The sequence below is a fragment of the Ursus americanus genome, chromosome 1 (assembly GCF_024610735.1).
Source record: "Ursus americanus isolate L20-20 chromosome 1, mUrsAme1.1.p, whole genome shotgun sequence".
Classification (NCBI taxonomy): domain Eukaryota; kingdom Metazoa; phylum Chordata; class Mammalia; order Carnivora; family Ursidae; genus Ursus; species Ursus americanus.
This window is the reverse complement of record NC_142127.1, coordinates 73,779,955-73,798,296: the sequence shown is the minus strand read 5'-3', so window position 1 is coordinate 73,798,296 and position 18,342 is coordinate 73,779,955. Positions and strand designations below refer to the sequence as shown.

The 18,342-nt window shown below is 43.0% G+C and overlaps 1 protein-coding gene across 4 annotated transcripts in view; it reads right to left on the bottom strand.

Moving 5' to 3' along the window:
* SPATS2L (spermatogenesis associated serine rich 2 like) overlaps positions 1-17,063 on the bottom strand; it is a 160,471-nt gene extending 143,408 nt beyond the window's left edge. The window contains exon 1 of one of the 4 annotated variants that reach the window (XM_045806418.2): positions 16,987-17,063. The gene's annotated coding sequence lies outside the window, so the exon portion shown is untranslated. Of the gene's footprint in view, positions 1-16,454; positions 16,711-16,777; positions 16,892-16,986 lie in introns of those variants that run through there. The other 3 variants (XM_045806417.2, XM_045806423.2, XM_087862460.1) reach the window with 3 other exon arrangements.
* Positions 17,064-18,342: the final 1,279 nt, after the last annotated feature.

The following is an 18,342-nucleotide window of genomic DNA, read 5'->3' as shown; positions in this document are numbered from 1 at the left end:
CATATCCGATTCTCTACTCACAGTTACAACTACTCACGAGTTATATACAGAGCCCAAATTTAACTTGTTGGGCCCTTTCCAGCTAAGATATCACCATGGGGGACATACTCTCAACAGGTTAAGTTGGTGGTCACGTTCTGTCAAGATCCAAACCTTTTTAGTTATTGGGCTGTGGGCGACACTGTTTATCCCTTACAAGAACCAAAATAACTTAAGGAAAACTGGAACAATTGTAAGGCAAGAATGTGTAAGCTCAAAGGCTATAAAAATTCAAGAACTCAAAGATAGCTTTCTTTCTTTCTTTCTTTCTTTCTTTCTTTCTTTCTTTCTTTCTTTCTTTCTTTTTTAAGCAAAGATAGCTTTCTCGATTAGACAGTAGTTGGTTATAAACTCTGCAACAAAGTACCTTTTCAATGTGAAATTTTACTACCAGCATTTTTTTTTCGTGTATTTTTACTAAGAACTGAAGCCTACAAAATGACAAACCAGGATTACCCTATTAAAAGACAACTTCAATTGTTCCTTTGTTCTAAGAAACTGTGTTAGGTACTGACTGGTAATACCTACACCTTGATCTTCATATTAATTATGCATTTTTCCTACAAAATTGACTGCCACACTACATGCTGTAAGTCAGATTTGAGAGCTGCCAAGATAAATGTTCCGAATGGCTGACTTTTTAAAGACAACTTGTCAGTTCACCAAATAATTCTTTGGGGGTTTATCCCAGTATATTCTATGTCTCCCCTATATCTATACTTTTAGCAAATATTACAGCTCTTTCCTGATGTATCATCTTTTAGCTAAAGCTCAAGATTTTTCCTTTCAACCTCTAATATAAAAGTAATGAAACTTACAGTTCCTTTTGACACCATCAATTTACTTTGGCTGTTATTATCACTTAATTCCTATACTGATTTACGTGAAATACTCTGATTCTTAGGGAGAGAAGTCATTTTGGCCTAGTCCATACCACAAAAACAAATATTTATTGACTAAATATTTTCTTCCCTGAGGTTTGCTTTCATCGAATAATTATATCGATGTCTTATTTCCTTTAGTTAACACCTTATTTTAATGAGGTTTGATTCCAAAACATATAAGAACATACGCACACAAGAGGTACTATATTGAGTAAGCCAAGAGTTCCAGCCAAGTGTCCTATCTTTTACGTGGTACCAAGTGACATTTTGTAAAAAGCACAATGGTAACTATTCATTCCGCCAGCCTTAAAAGGATAGACATGAACTGCATGCCAGAATGGAAAAGCTTAAGCTTTGAAATCAGACAGCAGGCTTCAAATACCATCTCTACCACCACTATCTCTATGACCTTGGGCAAACTACTTATCTCCCCTCAGAGCTTTTTCATCTGAAAAATGGGGGTAACAGATTTGCCTCAAAGGGGTTGCAGAAGAGGTAAACAAGAATTTTGCTGTAAAAACCTAGCTTACAACCTGGTATATGAGTATACACTAAGGAATTGTTAGTTCTTTTTCCACCTATAAAATGCCATTAGTGATTGATTTTGAATCTGTTGTCTATGCACAAAAAATAACGTAAAGGATATTAACACTGGTGCTTTATGATAGCTAAGAATGGGAAATGGTATAAGCATAGGGAAATGATTACATTAAGGTATATTCATATATTGAAATGTATGTAGTCATTCCAAATATTTTTCCAATAATATTTTACAACAAGGGAATTTGCTATCCTAGAATTTAAGTGAGGAAAACAGACAAGAAAACCTGTATAATAATAACAGCTCACACTTACTGAACATTGACTATGAGCCATGTACCATGCTATGCACTTTACATGAATTATCTTATTAATTCTGACAGTAAACCTATTAGATGCATACTATTATTATCCCCATTTTATAGAAAGAGAAACTGAAATTTTGGTAGTTTGGGCAATTTACAGGCACTACATAAGAAGCATAGCCAGGACTGGAATCTTGAACTGTCTGATTTCAAAGCCTTTTATTTTTTTTATTTTTTAAAAGTATTTATTTATTTGAGAGAGAGAGGAAGAGAGAGTATGAGAACACGTGCAGGGGGGAGGGACGGATGGAGAGGGAGAGAGAATCCTCGAAGTGGACTTCCCACTGAGTATGGAGCCCAACACGGGGCTTTATCCCAGGACCCTGAGATCATGACCTGAGCCAAAATCAAGAGTTGGCCGCTTAACTGATTGAGCCACCCAGGCGCCCCCAAAGCCCTTTTAACTACTATGTCACACTGATTCAATACAAACTTCCTACGTCCACCAAGAGGCTAGTTTAAACACACACAAACACACACACATGTATACACACATGCATACTCAAAATCACACACACATGCATATCTGGAAGGAAAACACACCAGATGCTAGCAATGACAATCTCTGAGTGGTGAAATTTTAGCTGACTTTTAATTATTTTTTATCCATTTCAGTATCTTTTCCAAATTCAATGAGTATGCATTGTTTTTACAATCAGAGAAAAAACTTCAAAGAAGAAAATGTGTGACAGTACTTTACAAAATATAAAGTATTATACAAATAGTAGTATTTTTATGAAGTGATAGTTTGTTCCTTTACTTACAGATTTGAGTTCCTCAGTGCTACTATTCTTTTAAATTATTTTTTCTTTCCACTGAGTCCATGGTAAAAAGCATGTAAAAAATTATTTTGAATATGAATATAACCAAATATAGTACAGGGAGCACTGTAGGTATATTTGACAGACATTTGATATTAATACAAAAACTCAAAGAGCTTGTGCGAGGGGGAAAAAACATCTTTTCAAATAATACAGAATTTTCCATTTAGAGAAAACACATCCATTAGTGACATGATGCCGTCAGTGCATTCTCTGTCATGGTCATGTTAAGTGATACTGTCATGGAGCCATTTACTTAGACACCAGCACACTGTTTGGACATGCCTCAGCCTGATTACTGTCTATTCCAGAAAGTGTGAATATAATGATGTGTTGGAGTGACACCTAAGGAGTGATTTCCTGTCACACCACCAATTTGTTTTCAGAGCAATGATTCTATAAAGAGAACCGAATGATGTACAAAACAGCAATTCCTTTGAAGCAAACAAGTTCATATGAGCTGAAATTATAAATGAGGGATGAATTTATACAACTTTTAAATTTTATTTATTTATTTTTATTTTTTATTTTTTATTAAATTATACAATTTAAACAATTTTTACAAAATTGTTATTTTTAAATTAAACTAAAAATAAGGTTACTTAATATATGATTTTAGTAAATTTTTCAAAAGAAAAACTGATTAATACCATCTAAAAGCGATGCCAAATTGTTTCACTTCATAATGGAGGTTCTATGATTGGCAATAAGTGGATCAACAATGGTAGCATTACTGAGGCATTTGACTAAATATTTCCTGACTCTATCCTCTTAGCGTGGGGAGAAGAAAGGAAACACAAGTGAAAGACGATCAAACTAGTTAAAAAACAAACAAACAAACAAACAAAAAACTAACAAAATTCACATATTGATGCCAACCAAGTCTCTTGTAGAAAGTCACAGGGCTGTCCTGGTCAACATTTGATCAATAAGAGAGAAAGTACAATTCTCAAATGTGTAATTAATAAGTGAAAGAAGTACCACTAATAAATTGAATTTAAAAAAATTAGAATTCAAAAATGTCTTGTTAGAGAAGAAAAATGATTTGACAAAAAGAGACAATATGTAACAAGGATAAATGTAAAATCATCTACACAGGGTCACACAATTAACTGCTCAAGTACAGAGTAAGGGAGACATGGCTTTGTAGTAGTTGTTTAAAAAAAGACTTGGAAATTTTATTTGACTTTGGAGATAAACCAACAATGTGCTGCCCTAGATTTAAAATGGAGGCCAACAGAATATTTGATTAGATTAATAAAAGGGTGCCCTAAAGGAGTTTGTTTCCTACTGCTTAGAGAACTCAGGAGGAGGGTGTTGAGTTCAAGATCCTCGCTTTTAAAACAGCATGGGCAGAGCAGTGGGTGACTACAGGATGTTAACAGGATGGAAATCTCAGCTGAAAGAGCTAGGACCACATCTGCCTGAAAACAGAAGGTCCAACAGCTGTGGTCAAATATTTGAAGAGCTACCACAAGAAGGTGGTACTCTGGGGCACCCCAAAGAATAAATGGAGGCAGATTTCAGCATTTTCGTCTGCCTGTGCTTCATAGTGTGTACTGGTCCAACCACACATGAGACAAGATCCAAATCTAAAGGCACTTTAGAAGCATTGCGGAGGACTGTCAGCAGAATTCCTCAGCATAGCAAAATCGTTAAGTCCTCATTTCTGGCAGGGTTCGAGTGGCAGCTGGCTGACTGGGATACTATGGACGGGAATCCTGCATTTGGGGGGAACGTGAAAAAACCATAGCACCCCCTATCCCTTTCCAACACACATTCTATGCTTTTAATTTCACATTAGTAACTTTCATGAAGACAGTCCTAGGGCATTTATGTAAGCAACATCTAAATATGCCTGCCTTGATAAATGAGAAATAACTATAAATTTAAATGCAATCTGGAAGAGTCCAGAAGGTGAAATTCTACCAAAGTTTGGAAATTATAAATTAATGTTGTCATGGCAACCTTAGTTGATATCTTCCATTGCAGCTGAAACAGTTCTTGCTCTGGGACTATCAAAACAATAAATGGGTTTATATATTCAATGTTACAAACCAGCACTCAATAATATTTTTAATGCTTTTATTTTTAATTTTTGAGGCAGTTGATTTGCATTTTCTCCTTGAGTACTCACTATTTTTACATGACACTATACTGATGCTATGGTATTACAGTGGGGTGGTCAACTGCATCAAGAGCCAAGGAAGTCAGTGGGAGCCCCGTGCATGCCCTGAATCAGACTTCACAGGGGAAGTAAACAGAAGGGACAAAGACTTTCTAGATCAGGACATTAGCAGTCACAATAGCCAGCATAACATCTTCCACTTTTCTCCTAAAAATTATAAGACGGCCCACATTCCTATAATAAACACTCATCGATCAAGTGGCAGTATGTCAGATCAGACTATCTCACTGTTCTTTATGGCACTTCAATAAATGGGTTTTCTCAGTTATGTATTAGCAATCACTATAATATATGAAAGTCAGCCCACACTGAGAACAATATTGCCTCCAATCAAAACCATTCTTTCCTTAGTACACTAAAGCTTTTCCCCCGTCTTGTAAGCAACAAAGACTACAACAAAAGAACTTTCCAAACACCCACAGTTAAGGAAAGAACGGCTCCAACAAAATAAGTGTGAAATCTGTCCCTGGTGTCTAAATTGTCTATGAATCTTCCTTTTCAGGGTATTTTAGTGACTTCCTCTATTTGTAACTTATCAGCAAAGAATAGAAATAAAAGTTTATTTTGATGGCAACGCACCTGGCTATTCAGATTCAAAAACTTGCTTTGTTTATTCTTATATTATCCTGGCAGAGGATGTGAACATGCCCTTTTTCCATGCCTTCATTCTGTACTCATAATCCCAGATGAATACTTTCACAAATGCAAACCATTAGGGAGGACTGGCCTTGAGCGAACGTGAAGGCAAAGTCCTGATGGTCCTTTTTCACCCCTGGATGGGTGAAATCTGGGCCCGTTGACCCATATTGCTTATTTTCTTCCTTATCAGTCTCAGGGAAGGGTCCATCAAAGTATTCAACCGAAGGAGCATGTGTCCAGCGCGTTTAAGTTACCACTTCCCTAGCCTTTACATTTTAGCCCCTGCTGCTGGACACTTGATATCTCATTTTATTTAGTCACAGCAAAACACGTAGGTATCATTGATTTCACTTCATATATAAGAAAACTGAGATTCAGGAAGATTAAATAACTTAAATAATACAGACAGCCAATTACATAAATCAAAACCAAGTCTTTCAAGCGCCAAATTTGTCCTCTTTTTTTCTGATAAACCCTATTGATCTTAAGAAAGGAAACAGAGTTTGTATGATGTAGGCTTTCACGTATTAGAGAGCAGGAAAGCGAAGCTGTTGATATTTGAAATGCCCTTTGGAGTAGTATGGATTCTGAAATCACATCATGAAGGCTGCTACCTTTCTCATCTACACATGAGACCAGCCTTCCCACTGGAGACAAAGAAGTGGATGTATCGTAATTTAGGAAAAGCAGCCCTATCTTTGCCTTCCCTGTGTCTTCCCAAGTTGCACATAGGGTACAAATGGGACCCAGAGACCAGTGGGGCAGCTAATTAGTAAGCAGTGTTTGGTGTCAGGGATCTAGAACCAGGTAACAGCCAGTATCCCGGCAAGCTGTCAACTCACTGAGTTTCCTGCCCACTGCTGGCAGGTGTCGGTATTGAAGAAGCCTGGAAGGGAATAGCAGGGACTTAACCCTAGGGCTTGTAGCTCAGGAGCAAGACTACTGTCCTAAGAAGGCAGGAAGATACCTGATGGGACCCTTACCTAAGGCAATCTGCGTTTCCTACACAAAAACACAAAGCAGGGACTTGGGAAGGAGGGAGACAAAGTGAAACCTAGGGCACAAGTGAAAATGTGGTTACCCAAGAATGAGGCTGAGTTACGGCTTCCTAGGTAAATTGCCTGGGCAAGGCAAACTGCATGGCCAATCCCACGGAGAGTCCCTAAAGAATGTATGCAAGGGAGCTGGAACCCTCCTGCAAAGGCTGGTCCCAGATCCTGCAGATGGGACAGCAACAAACACACCGACTTGGTCGCCATTTTCTCAGGCCATTTTCTGTAGATATATGACTTTTTTATTTTTAGCACATGAAACTCTCTCCTTATGAGAATCTTAGACACACGCCTAACATGTAGACACAAGTAAAAACAACTGCTCAGGGGGATTCTTCCCTGAACCGAAGGGGCTCGACAGAATACAATCTGCAAACGATCAGGAGAGAAGGCGCTGAGTCACTCTGCCTATCAGACTTCGCTGGAATCTGATCCTGCTAAATTTTTCTCATGATAGTCATGGTTTCTTGCCCGTACCTCCAGGTTTCTCCCTCCTGCTCCAACCCGATAAGCTCTGGTTTCCCACCACTGGTCGGCTTTTCTACTGTGAAAACATAAAGCTCTGCATATCTCCTAGGACACAACATAATATCTTCTGGGTCTTTCCGACAGTCCATGTGCCCTTCCTCCAAGCCTTTGGGCCAAATGATCCACAGATTGCTGCCCTTGGTATCTTAAGCGCTCCAGCAGCAGTTGTTTGATGCATGATGGCTCTGTGCCATACATACTGTTAAGGCTCAAGACCCATTGGTTCATTAGTTTGTTCAGAATCCTAGAGCAAGACAGTGGGGGAGCTGGGCCTTAGACCACCAGGAAGGTTCAAGGGCAGGATGGGGCATCTCAGAGACCTGGACAAGGCTCTAGGTGCCACACAAGTTGGTGGCTTCTCGGGAATGTGACTCTACTAGCCCTTCCCTTGCTCCTACTGTTTATCTCAAATCTTCCCTCTAGCACACAAGTATCCCTGCTTTCCACTCTTGACCGGGACTGGGTAGCCAAGGGAGACAGATGTGCTTTAATGCTGATTTCAGCACTGTGCACATTGTATGCATGACTCCTGGCTGTAGCTTTCACAATCTGTCTCTTTGATTCTGAATCTTATCTAAAGCACTTTGTATCTCTAGATTTAAGAATGGAGCAGTTGCTGCTTCTTTATACCCGTAGGGCTGACTTAATCATTCAACAAGCTCATGGGCTTGGCTCATATAGGATGCATCTCATGGGAACGAAAAGATGTTCTATAACGATGCTGTCCAATAGAACTATAATGCAAGCCACAAGGCAATTTAAATTTTTCTAGTAGCCATGGTAAAACAACAACAACAACAACAACAACAAAACAGTAAAAATAAATACGTGAAGTTAATTCTAATATGTTTTATTTAAACTGCCATATCCAAAATATTAGTTTCAATATATAATCAACATTTAAATTTGTTAATGAAATATTCTACATTGTAGAATTCCCTACTAGAGGAAATGAGTTGTTACAGGAAAGAAATGAGAAGAAAGATGGGAACAGAGAAGAGATTCTAGGACTATGCTATCTAGCACTGCAGCCACTAGCTGCATGTGGCTCTCGAGCACTTGAACTATGGCTAGTCCCGATTGAGAGGTGATGTGAGAGTAAAATACACCACAGTTCAAACTTTTGCTATGGGCAGGGGCAGGGACCAGGATCATTAGAGAAGACTTTGATACACACACGAAGGGAGAGCCGAGATCACAAAGGAGCTTTTGTGCCATGCTAGGGAGCTTAGATTTTATCCTGGAGAAGCAGTGACTCTGCTCAAGGATTTTAAGCAGCAGAGAGTCGTGATCAAATCTGCCTTTTAGAAAGGCAGCAGTGTGGGGAACGGACTGGAGGCACGCCAGGCAGAAGGCAGAGAGACCTTATGAGACCACTGCAGTAATCCTCAAGAGAAGGGATGAGGGCCTTCTAGACAGGTGAGGGCAGATTTCAAAGAGTTTGAGAAAGATGGTTTCTACAGGGGTTGGTGATCAATGAAATGCAGGGGTTGAGGAAGAGACAGGAATCTGTTGCTTTTTTAAAATCCCAGATTTAAAAATTGGTGAAGTGGGTTTCATTGATTGAGAGAGAAAATACATTAGGAATATGCTCTAAGGGGGAAATCGCGAGAGAGAAATGACTCAGAAAACAGGCAGGCCAAGTTTCAAGGAGCAGAGAGGGATCACTAAGGCACACAGGTAAAAACTAGAAGAGAATCCTGGACAATGGACCTACTGGTTTGAAGGTCAGAGGTGGCCCTCATGAGAGGACAGGACTGCGGGGAGCTGGAGAGAAAGGGGAGAAGGGGAGGTGCAGGTGCTATGTAAGAACCTGTTCCTCTAACACCAGAAATGGGATAGAACACAACCAGACCAAGAGGGAAGGGGCCAGGGAGATTTTGTTCGTCTTGTCCTGTTTTTATAAAACACGAGGAGACTTATGCACGTTAATGCACTGAGAGAAAAGGTTGGTTGAGACCCTAAAGAAAAGAGATAATAGAGCAAGGTCCCTGAGGAAGCAAGAGGGGATGGTGTCCAGAAAGACTAGCCTCAGACTAAAGACAGTAAAGGGAAGAAAAGGTGTGAGGAGGAAGAACCTACCATTTATAAGGAACATATAACATTATCATTGTGTCACTATTTTTCCTTACTTAGAAATAGAAATGAAATATAATTATATAGGAAGGCTTTTTTAAACTAGTACTACGTATCATGTATAAAATCAGATAATGCTGAACACAGAAGTTACTAGTTTCCTGGAGCCCCAGATCTGTGGTCTTGGTATATTACCAAGCCTTTCCCATACCTTTGGGCTTTACTGAAATCACCTTGGTTACTCCGGAGTGCCACAGTGGTTCTTTATAGCTTGTGGCCTCTCTGGTTAGTCAGCGTCTGTGCTGAACTGACAGGTAAATATTCCAGTATCACCACGAATTACCTGGCAGAGCAGGGATAAGAAAAAAGCCAGGGCTTGGGGGAACCAGACACCAAACAGACTCCTCTGGCACTTATCAGCCCTGAAGATTCAATCAAGTTATGTAACTTCCCTGACTTCTATGTCTCTCTCTTAAAAGGATACATAATCCCCACCTTGCAAGATTAAGTGAGGTTTAAATGAGATGATCAGTAAGTGATACCTATTACGATGCTGATAGTTATATTCACTTTGTTCTGCATTTTTAGAATCGGGTGCGCTGCTCATGAATTTGTGCTTTGCAACAATCAGCATCTTGATGCCTAAGGAGAATTAAATCACCAATCCTAGTGATAGGAAGGTTCCTAAACATCCTAATGGCAGAGGCGCCTGGGTGGCTCAGCTGGTTAAGCAGCAGACTCTTGATTTCACCTCAGGTCATGATCTCATGGGCCCTGAGCTCGAGGCCCTCCTCCAGCCCCTCACTGGGCTCTGCGGTCAGAGTCTGCTTGAGGAATCTCTTCCTCCCCCTTCTCCTTTCTCCCCTCTCGCTTGCTCACACACACACTCTCTCTCTCTAAAATGAATAAATAAATCTTTAAAAAATATATTAAAAATCCTAATGGCCATCCGATGTTTGTGTCCTTTCTTCAGCACAGTATATATTCAGTCGCAGCCCTCAAATGCCTGACATCCGCTCTACACCTAGCTTGCTGCTCAACCTTTCTAGGCTTCAGTACTGCTCTTCAGTAACACGGGGGTAATAAGGGTACCTACTTCAGAGTCCTGTTTGGAGGGAAAAAAGAAGATAAGGCATGTATTTAAATGAGACACTGCCTGTTACAGCCTGCACTCAAATACATTTTGTCATGGGGGGCTTAGCCACCTCATCAAATAGCACAGTCCATAACAGGACCACCTTTCTTACACTGACCCCAAATCCGTCTCCCTGAAACTTGTGCCCATCTGCCCTAGTTTTACAGTTCATGGGGGTAGTTCAACAGAATCAGAACTAGGGTTCTAGAGAACAATATGTTTGCTTATTTATTAAGCTCTCCTGGGTGGACTGGGCAGTGTCTCACAGATGGCTGGCTCCTCGGAGCCAGACCTCTCCCTATGTATAGTACCATTAAAGTTTGAAACTTCAGCCATGTTTCCATAATGCAGGAGACCTTTTTGAGCATTCTGAGCAAGCTGGATGCTACCCAGGAAAGCACTGGTTATACTGCTTCCAAGATTTATTTTGTGCTTTATGTCATGGTCAGTTCAGCACTTGGCACCAAAAGTAATTATTGCAGGGATCTGTATATCCTTTACGTTTCATTATTGAACACTGCAGCCCACCAAGGCCCAGGAGAGCTCTGGCGGGGTTTCAGCTGAGGAGCGGGGGCAGTGTCACAGAGTACTGATGTTCCAGTCGCAACTCTAGAATGCCTGCCCCGCACTACCGCCTCACCCCGCCACCATCCCCTTGGCCCTGTATTCCCAATGACAGCTACTGAAATCTTTTTCAATAAACAGCTCAGACAACTGTCACTTTAGAAAGATTCCCCACCACCTCCCAGCAAAAGGAAATCTTCCCTTCTGAGCTCTCTTGGACCTTCGTTTCCAGGATACACGTGTCATTTCTCCTCTTAAGACTATAAACTCCTTCCTGGCAAAAATAGTGTCTTGTATAAAGTGAGTCTAATTGCAAGTTTAAAGATTTGCATTTTGTCCTGAATACCATATGAGGGGTGTGGCAACTCTCCCTTACCTTACCTTTCATCCCTGGATGGATCACCAGATTTTTTTTTTTTTTTAATTTGCAAGGAAGTTTTAAAATGAAAAGGCTGGGCATCCCCTGCAATATAGTCTGGGATTTTATAGCTGATTAGCTGAACTTGTATTTAACTGAGGACTCCAGCCTGATTGTTTTAGGTATAAAATACTGGCATAAAGCCCGAATGCTTTTATTTTTGCTCACTACTGGGACCCATCACTCCACCTTAAAATAACGACAGCCTCCTTAATTCCAACTCACAACTGCCAGCCTCCATCATTATCTCCACTCCGGAAAATGCCGAGGCCTCAGAATCTCACAGCTGATGAATGGGAAGGCTGATTAGAACCACGGAAGAAAAATGGGAAAAAACTCCTTGACAGATGTCTCCTTCAAATGCCTGTCCCTTTTATCCAATGTCAACATTAATTTCTATGTTAACAAATATTTATTGAGGTCATGACTAGGCGTCAAGCTGCAAGCTAGGCCCTGGGGACATAATGATGAGCAGGACACAGGCAATGTCAAAGCCCATCATTTAGAAAAAAATTCACCCTTATAGCTTATTGATTCCACCGGTATACTTATCAAGAGCTTGCTATGCCAAAGCCCTGTAGATGGTTCAAGGACAGCATGCAAGGTCCATCAGTGCCCTCAAGGAACTTGCAGTCTAGTTGGAAAAGAAAGAATGAAGCACACAGTAGCACAGGAGAGTATCTGATGATCTAAACGGATGGTGGTAACAAAAGGACAGAAGAAGAAACCAGCAAGTAACGTGATCAGGCTGACTTTAACCTGGAGATGGTTGTTAGAAGTCTTTCTAAAAGGCAGAGCATGAACAAAAGGGTACAAAGTCATCTAGAAGGGCAGTGAGATCCAATTACCAGGAAGAGAAGGTTCACGCTGCAAAGAAGTAGAAAATAAAGTCAGTAGGTCAAATTTGGGCAAGACTGTGAAGTATATTAAAACCTGGTTGAGAGGTGAGACCGAAGTGGTGGGGCATGGAAAGTATTTGAACTAGTAGAAAGAGCACTGGCTTTAGAATCAGATAAACCCGAGGTCAACACAGGCTTCCCGCAAGACAGTCCTTGGACAGGAGTTCTAAGAAGAAGAGTTTAGAACCGCTGATGTGGTGGAAGCATGCAGAGTGGGGACATCTCATTACTTAAGAGACCAAGATGCAGCTGGCTCTAGTCATCCTAGAACAGTGATGGCCAAGGACCTGAGATATCAGGGAGAATGAGGAATTCAGAGAAGAGGCGCAGACTGGCTCAGAGAAACTACTACAAAGGAAAAGTTAAGAGGACTTGATGCAGTTTTACTGAGGGAATGAAAGAGAGAGGAGTCAGGGATGGTTCCTGGGTCTCAAGTCTGGGTGATTGAAGAGAACTCTGAGTATCAAGAAAAGGAAAATCTTTTCATTGTGAAAGGAACAGGGTTAGCAGAGAATATGAAAAGTTTGTTATCAGGCATGCAGCCTTTAGTCTGACAGCAGGACACCCACCATGAAAAGTCTATTAAACAGGTGCATAAATGGGAACAGAGTTTTAGGACCGGAGAAAAAATGTATATGCTGTAAGAAAAGAAAACACCATCACATTTAAGAATATTTTATTAGAAAATAAAAATACTAGCTATTAAACAAAAATAATGGGTATGATATAAATAGTAGGGAGAAATACATCATCATAGACTATGTTTCTTAGTTATGGTACTTAGGGGATCCTATCCATTACCATAACACTGAAAAAATAAACTTCTGTAGAAATTCAACATATGGCCTATTTACATAACAAGCATCACAACTCCAGATTAGCCATTTTGATGTGTCAAGGAAATAACACCTTCATAGCAGACTACTTCAAAAAAGGAAAGAAAAAAGAAAGGTTTGTTTTTCTTCTATAATTATGTGTACTGGGTTTTTAACTGTTTGTATCATGAACATCGTATTTTAATTGTGTGATTATACTCAAAGGCAGAACAGTGATGGAATGAATTGATTAGTTGAATGATGCACAATCATTCAGAAACCAATAAACAGGGGCGCCTGGGTGGCACAGCGGTTAAGGGTCTGCCTTTGGCTCAGGGCGTGATCCCAGAGTTCTGGGATCGAGCCCCACGTCAGGCTCTTCCTCTATGAGCCTGCTTCTTCCTCTCCCACTCCCCCTGCTTGTGTTCCCTCTCTCACTGGCTGTCTCTCTCTCTGTCAAATAAATAAAATCTTTAAAAAAAAAAAAAAAAAAAGAAACCAATAAACAGACTCCATCGCTTAAATCTTTCCATATTATGTATCTGCCCTCATGTTCTGTGCCATGCTGATAAAAGCGACAATTCTGTGTACAAAAATTCTAACAGCCATGTGATTCCATTATCAGAGTCAAGAAAGGGTCTACAGAAGATGACAGGGCAGTGAGTAGGCAAGATCTATCTATTGCATGCAAAACCCACTCCCCTTTCATCATATGGCCAGACAGGTGGCGGCAGCTTGGATCTTACTATAAGCAACCTCAACTTCTTCCATTTCATCAAAACTGTAACCAAAAGTTCTTCTCCTGGCTCACACCACGAGACGCTGATTAAAACTGTGTAAAGATAATAGAAGAAAGACCACCAAGGCGCCTTTCACACATAAGCCACAAATGAATAGTCATTGTTAATGGCAGTACAATTCTATGATCACAGACTGAGAAACTGACAGAAGTTAGAAACAAAAATGAGACATCTCTAAAGCTTAACTTCTTATGGCAAGTATTTCCATCTGCACAGCAAAATTGATCTATGAGATGCTTCCGACTGGCAGCACTTCAAAGACTACAATGGTGTGGCCTAAGCATTTTCTTTCCCTGATCATTATGAAGAGGCAGAACAGCTTCATGAGCCCATAGATACCCATCCCCACAATGGTCACTTGAAAATCAGTGGGAGCACAGAAACAATCAATTTAAGATTTTCATTAGAGAGCTCCCTAAAACAACATAAATACAAAAGGAGTTTATCATCTTGCCTGTCTAAAGTAGTACGTTAAACTAAGTTGATTCCTCGGAAATAATGTAATATTTTCAGAGGCAGGGATTAAAGAGAGAAAGAAAATTGGCAATCTACTCCTTTCCCAGATGTTGTTTTTACTATCCTCTTAAATATTCCCTGCATTCAAGTGATTTGTATTTTTATGCAAATTATCTTTGTGGCTAGTTTCTGTGTGTGTGTGTGTGTGCGTGTGTGTGTGTGTGTGTGTGTGTGTGTGTGTATTTAAAGCCACAAAGAGGGGCCCCTAGGTGGCTCAGTTGGTTAAGTGTCTGCCTTAGGCTCAGGTCATGATCCCAGGATCCTAAGATCCAGCCCTGTGGGGCTCCCTGGTCAGAGGGGAGTCTGCTTCTCCCTCTCCCTCTGCCCCTCCCCCCTGCTCATGCTCTCTCTCTCCTCTCAAGTAAAATCTTTTTTAAAAATAAAGCCACACAGATACAGAATTTGACATATTTTACATTCTCTTCATCCATAAAATAGGTTCTAACAAAGCTTGAGTTTAATCCAAAACACTAGAGACTGCAGCAATATTTGCCTTGTTCAAATAGAAAATGATTCCTAAAGTTGATTTTCCCCAGTTAAAGATCTAATAAATATTATCATACACAGATATTTTTAAGCAGTACAGTTACTTGATAAAACTGCTCCCATGCACACAACACACCGCTTTCTAGTTAAGTGATAGTTTTATAAAGCCAATGAAATACTTTATCCAGAAGGCAATCTTAGTCTTTATTTTCAGAGTATCTTTCACAATAATTGGATTTGTTACTTGAATTTTTTTTTCAGAATGAAGCAATTTCTGACTTCCTGTCCCTTCTTTTCCCTGCCATCTTGCCCATCTGCTTAATCTCTAGAAAACAAAATCAATCAGAGTGGCAATGAATTGGTCCTGTAAGACAAACTAAAACGATATCATAAAGGTCACAAGACAATACTCTTTCAAATACTGGAATAAGCCTCTTCCTCTGCATAGGTTCTAAAATTTCAGAGACGTTTTTTCTTTGACAGGATTGGCAAAAGTTTTTAACATTTAATTTTTTTAAAAAAAGCAAGCGAAAATATTACATACAACATTTCATGTAAAGAAAGAGGCTGTTTGAAGTTCAAGGTTTTTCACTAGTTCTCGAGCTACAGAGTCTGTAATACACTCAAAGGAAAACGCTGTACAGAATCTTTACAGTGTCAGGTCTCCAAAACCTTGACATCCACTAAAACCAGGACTGCTGGGAACTGAAAGCTCACGAAGTTCACAAACACCCCCCAAGAACCCCCCCAACCCCCCAAGAACGGGAAGCCTCCACTCGCGAAGATGGGAAGCCTCGGTCGCATCTCTATACAGGTGAAGTCTCAGCCCTTCACCTCCCACGTCTGCAGTTAAGTACTAACGACCGAACAGAGTGCGAGCGAGCAGGGCCGATCTTCCGAGACACGCAAAGTCGAGGGTGCTGAGGGCGCGAAGAACGCTCTCCGCGTCTCCCAAACAACCGCCGCCTTGGGCTTCAGTCCGCCGCCTGGTCCCGAGCCCCCGCCGCCTCCCGCGGACTCCGGGTCCACCCGCCCAGACGCGGCGGCGCGACCGCTTCGTCCCGCGGTCCGGTCGCCCGGCGTCCACCCACATCACCCCGCCTGCCATCGCGGCGACTTCGCGGCTACTGGCGGCCACCGCATCCCGCTCCCGCCGGGCGCCGGGACGCGGTCGAGGGCGGGCTGGTCCCGGCTGAAGCGGGCAGCTCCGCGGCTCCGAGCGAGGGCGGCGCGCGGCAGTAGGTCTCACTCCGCTCCACGAGTGGAAGGGGGCGCTCGCACCGGGGAGGGCAGGCGAGGGACCGCGGCCGATTCAGATCCGGGGCGGGCGGGTCCACGTCTGAGCGCCGCCGCCACACGCTCGCCCCAGGCGCGCAAATGCGCGCCCGACCCGGCGCCTCCTCCCACCCGCCCGCTCTTTCGCTCGCGCCGGCCTGAGAAAGGAAGGACGGTGACCTCCGCGTCCGGTCCGTGCCGCCAGCCCGCGTCGGCGCCGAGCGGGGGCCACACCCAGCGCCCCGGGAGGCGGCGGGGGCTGGGCGGCCCTGGCTGCGGAACGCGCGGCCCGGGCCGAGCCTCCGTCCCGGCCGCCCAGGCCCCGCCGCGTCCGCCTCAGCCCCGCATCCCGGCCCGGGCCCGCCGCGCGGGGAGGGGGTCCCGGGCGGCCGCGGCCGGGAGTCCCGGGCTTACCTCTGTGCGGAGCGCCGGCCGCTCTGTCCCGGGCCGGGGGACGGCGACCGGGGGCGCGGTCGCCGGGGGAGGCGCAGCGGCGGCGGCGGCCCCTGCGGCGCGGAGGGCGGGCCGAGCGGGAGCCGCTGCCTGGGCCGCGCGCCGTCCGGAGCTCGCCCGGTGCTGCAGGCGCTTGCGGCGGAGGGCGCAGCCAGCTCGGCCCCCGGACTGGATTCCTTCACTGACACAACTCCGGGTCGGCCCGCTCCACGCAGGGACACTCCCGCCCCTCACAGGCTGCCCCCGCCCGCCGGCCGGCCAGCCCGCCCCTCAGTGTCACTCACCCAGGCGCACACACCCCGAGCCGGCGCCCCTCGCTCCCGCTCGCACACACAGAGCTGCTCACGCCTCTCTCGGGTTTTGTATCCGCTCACACGCACGTTCTGACACAGATGCCTTCCCTCTACACGCCCTCCTAGCTCCTTTTCCCACCCCACTTTCTAGAAGAATCCCCGTACGGCTTCTGCACTTTGCTTGCTTGCCCCACACCTACCTCCTCGCCTTTCCCTAAACCTCCACCTCACTTAGACTGCCCCTGCTTTTCAAAGATTTTGTCACAGCCCGCACGTGTTGCAGGAGAGTCGTCCTCCCACACCAGGGAGGATGAACTTTGCCCCTCCCTCCCCCCCCCCCGCACTATCTACGAATGCAGGATGCTTCTCCTTTTAGAAGGTAGTAATGCTTTCAGGTGCCGAGCCAGGCTCAAAATGTAAACAAAGATAGCCGATTTCGAAATGACCTGAAGAACTAGGCGCTTATAAAGTATTGGGGCTCTGATCTGTGCTTAGAAACCCGGCTAACCCGGAGCGTTCCCGCCCCTCCCTGTCGCTGCCTGTTCACAATGGGCTCCTGGAGGATGGGTTACTCTAACGTGTGTAAGTTCCAGATAGACATCAGCCCACGGATTTCTACCTGGGTCAGTAGTCGGGAGAGTAAAGGCAGTTTCTCAGTCGTTATTCAGGATGGAAGCACTTTAGATAACACACCTCTTCCAGAGGCAGTAGAATGAAATGCAGGCAGCACTCCAATTCAGTTTATTTTTTGAGAAGGGTGACTTCTTAGCCTCCCTTTTTCTGAATACTAGTGACTGTTTCTCAGCGGCTCCTTGGATGTCAAAGCCTCTTACAAATATCAGACCAGAGTTAGTTATGTCTCTCATGCTCCTGACTCTAAGGGGTCCCTGAGTGTATCATTCCATGTTTGGGAATTCAGAATTTGAAATAAAATCCGACACCTTTCTGGTAAAGTTCAAATCTGCTAACATTATGTGCCGCTGTTGACAAAGCACAGCCACAATAAATGAGGAGCTAAAAGTAAAGAAACTCATTTTCTTAGTGACTTGTGGTGGCTGTTCTTGTTACACTGAATTTGTGTATTGATCACATAATTTAAACATTTGTAAGTGCTTCATAAGTGTTAACTCACTTAATCTTCAAACAATCCTATCAGGTAGGTATGATTTTTGTCCTTTTTTTTTCCAGATAAAGAAACTGAGGCATGGAGAAGTTAAATAACTTGCCCAAGTTATTTAGGGGGCAAACGGTGGAGTGAGGATTTGAACCTGTACAGTCTGGCCCCACCAATGCTGCATATAGGAACACTTGCTTCTGGAAGCCATATTACATAGAAATATGAAGACTAAACATCCCATTGCTTATTAAATTTAGGTGTAAAAGAGAACTTGTAGCAATTAGACTTAAATTTAATGTACATTTTAGGTTCTGTGGCAAAATAAAATCATTTAATTGGGGGATTATCTCCATAATTACAATTCCAAAATGACTAATAAATTATTGTTTTCCTGGGAAGGCGTTGGAAATAACATTGAACTCAGTCTTCATTCCTTTCC